The following is a 3798-nucleotide window of genomic DNA, read 5'->3' on the forward strand; positions in this document are numbered from 1 at the left end:
GCGTCCGTCGCCTAATGGTCTACGACGACTCAAATTTAGTGGTTAATCAAGTGATGAAGGAGTGGGACGTCAGAAGCCCAGCTTTGACTGGCTATTGCAATGCAGTGAGAAAGTTAGAAAAGAAGTTTGAAGGACTAGAGCTTCACCACATTCCCCGACTGAAGAATCAGGCGGCAGATGACCTGGCAAAAATAAGGTCCAAGCGGGAGCCCATTCCCATCAATGTGTTTTTGGAGCATCTTCACACACCATCAGTCCAGGAGGATCCTTTCACAGAAGATCCCCCACAACCTAAGAGTTCTACTGATCCGGCTGAAATTGAAGTCCTAGCCGTGGTCGACTTAGTCATGGAGGTTTTGGTCGTCATTCCTGACTGGACAATACCGTATATCGCATATATTCTCAGGAAAGAACTTCCAGAAGACGAAGATGAAGCGCGACAGATTGTCCGTCGATCTAAAGCCTTCACTGTGATAAGTGGTCGATTGTACTGGGAAAGTGTGACAGGAGTTGCCCAGCGATGCATTACCCCATAAGAAGGTCGAATGATTCTCAATGATATCCACTCGGGGACCTGTGGTCACCATGCGTCCTCTCGGACAATCGTGGCCAAAGCATACCGAGCAGGTCTTTACTAGCCGTGAGCAAATGAAATGGCAAAGGAAATAGTAGACAAGTGTGAGGGTTGCCAGTTCTACTCCAACATGTCTCACAAGCCCGCTTCAGCCTTGAAGACCATTCCACTCGTCTGGCCATTTGCCGTTTGGGGGTTGGATATGGTTGGACCCTTGAGGACTGGCAGAAGTGGATTCACCCACCTGCTTGTTGCAGTCGACAAGTTCACTAAATGGATTGAAGTCAAGCCCATCAAGAACCTCGATTCGGGCACTGCCTTCAGCTTCATCAGGGGGTTAACATTCAGATATGGAGTCCCACACAGAATCATCACAAACAATGGTTCAAACTTTGATTCAGATGAGTTCAGAGCTTTCTGTGCTTCCCAAGGTACTCGGGTCGACTATGCTTCAGTTGCTCACCCACAGTCAAATGGACAAGCTGAAAGAGCAAATGGTTTGATCATCCAAGGGTTGAAGCCCAGATTAATGCGCAACCTCAAGCATGCAGCTGGCGCCTGGGTAGATGAGTTACCGTCAGTACTATGGGGTCTGAGAACAACACCAAATCGGTCGAGTGGTCGGACTCCCTTCTTCATGGTCTATGGAGCAGAAGCCGTACTGCCGACTGATTTACTCCACAACACCCACGAGTAGAGATTTCCTCAGAAGCAGAAGCAGAACAAGCCCGGCAAGATGCTATTGATCTTTTGGAAGAGGAAAGAGAGATGGCCCTGATTATGTCGACCATCTATCAACAAGACCTTTGTCGGTTCCACGCCAGAAAAGTAAGGGGTCGAGCATTTCAGGAAGGGGACCTGGTTCCCCGAGTGGATCAACAATGACTGCACAAGCTGGCTACCGCTTGGGAGGGTCCTTTCATCATCACCAAAGTGCTTCACAACAGAGCATACCACCTGCACGATGTGGAGCACAAGAAAGACGAGCCACATGCTTGGAATGCGGAGCTTCTCTGCCATTTTAATACTTGAACATTCAAACTGTTGAGATGTAATAAGAAGTACCTTTCAGTTTGTTTATCAAAGACATGGTTTTATAGTATCCTAAATGATTGTCATCACTTATACATGAGTACAAAATCACCCAGTGGGTGGCTTAGCCGCGAATCCAATTCGCCTAAGTTTCAAAAACAAAATCCTTCCGAGTGGAGAGCATTCCTGCCACTCGGGGGCTTAGCTGCAGTCCAGTACTCGCCTAAGTTTAAAAAATCCTACTAAGTGGAGAGCATTCCTCCCACTCAGGGGCTTAGCTGCAGCTCAGTACTCGCCTACGTTTAAAAAATCCTACCGAGTAGAGAGCATTCCTCCCACTCGGGGGCTTAGCTGCAGTCCAGTACTTGCCTAAGTTTAAAAAATTCTACCGAGTGGAGAGCATGCCTCCCACTCGGGGGGCTTAGCTGCAGTCCAGTACTCGCCTAAGTTTAAAAAATCCTACCGAGTGGAGAGCATTCCTCCCACTCGGGGGCTTAGCTACAGTCCAGTACTCGCCTAAGTTTAAAAAATCCTACCGAGTGGAGAGCATTCCTCCCACTCAGGGGCTTAGCTGCAATTCAGTACTCGCCTAAGTTTAAAAAATCCTACCAAGTGGAGAGCATTCCTCCCACTCGGGGGCTTAGCTGCAGTCCAGTACTCGCCTAAGTTTAAAAAATCCTACCGAGTGGAGAGCATTCCTCCCACTCGGGTGCTTAGCTGCAGTCCAGTACTCGCCTAAGTTTAAAAAATCCTACAGAGTGGAGAGCATTCCTCCCACTCGGGGGCTTAGCTGCAGTTCAGTACTCGCCTAAGTTTAAAAAAATCCTACCGAGTGGAGAGTAAACCTCCCACTCGGGGGCTTAGCTGCAGTCCAGTACTCCCCTAAGTTTAGAAAACCCTACCGAGTGGAGAGCAAACCTCCCACTCGGGGGCTTAGCTGTAGTCCAGTACTCGCCGAAGTTTCAAACACGCTCTGTCCTTATCCGCAAGGACGACAAGGTGCAGGTAGGCCACGACCTTATCCTCGGAGCTGCGACACAAATACAACGTCTGCTCCATCCTTATCCGCAAGGACGACGAGGTGCAGGTCAACCACGACCTTATCCTCGGAGCTGCGACACAAATACAATGTTTGCTCCATCGTTATCCGCAAGGACAACGAGGTGCAGGTCGACCGTGACCTTATCCTTGGAGCTGCGGCACAAATACAATGTCCGCTCTATCCTTATTTGCAAAGATGACGAGGAGCAGGTCATGGACGGCACCGAATGCCCTTGTCTATGACCCACTCAACTGAGCTGCACCACAAAGTCAGTAGCAATTCAGACTGAAGAATCGAATTCCACTCAGAGCCAAGAGATTCAAAAACAACCAAGTTCAGATAAAACCTACGAGGTTCCAGACCACATTTTAAAGTACTCGGGCATCAGGCCCAAAAGAGTTTAACGGTTACAAAACCACTCGGCATACCGAGGCAAATTTAATCGGATTATAAAAGTTTGTTCACTCCGCGGGAGGAGGACAGGCAGGCTTGACGAACTCATCCAGGTCGATCCAGCTGCAATTCGAGTGGCGGCAGCAATAAAGGTCTCCATGAAAGACTGGAAGTCGTGTCTCCTGGTGTTGGCAACCTTGATCCCTGCTAGCTTTTCCTCCTTGGACTCCTTGCAATGGACTCGAACTAGTGACAGAGCTACATCAGCACCGCATCGAGCAGATGACTTCTTCCATTCCTGCACTCGACCAGGGATCTCATTAAGTCGAGTCATCAAAGTCTCGAGGTTGTTTTGGACTGTCTCCTTCGACCAGAGCGCCATGTCGATTCGCGACACCGCAACTTTTAGGCAGGCGAGGTAGTCTGTGACGCTGGCAAGGCGAGATTCCAGTCGGAGCACGTTCATAGCAGCTTCATCATTGATAGGGGAATTGACGGGGTCCAAGCTCATCTCGATTCGCCCAGTTTCTTCCTCAAAGTTTTGGCATAATTTGGCAACCACAAAGATCTAATGAGTCGACCGTTTTATGGTGACTTGACAAACGACAAAACAGTCGGACAAGGAAAAATACCTTCAAGCATAAGGAATAACTTCTTGGCGAGTGCTCCCAAATAGGCCTCCAGGTCATTCCTCTTACGAGAAATGCCTTCAATCTTCTCGTTCAAAGGTACTTTGTCTTTCTTTAGGAAGATCACT

This window comes from Triticum urartu, chromosome 7A (assembly GCF_056163025.1).
Source record: "Triticum urartu cultivar PI428250 chromosome 7A, HENAU_Tu73, whole genome shotgun sequence".
NCBI lineage: Eukaryota > Viridiplantae > Streptophyta > Magnoliopsida > Poales > Poaceae > Triticum > Triticum urartu.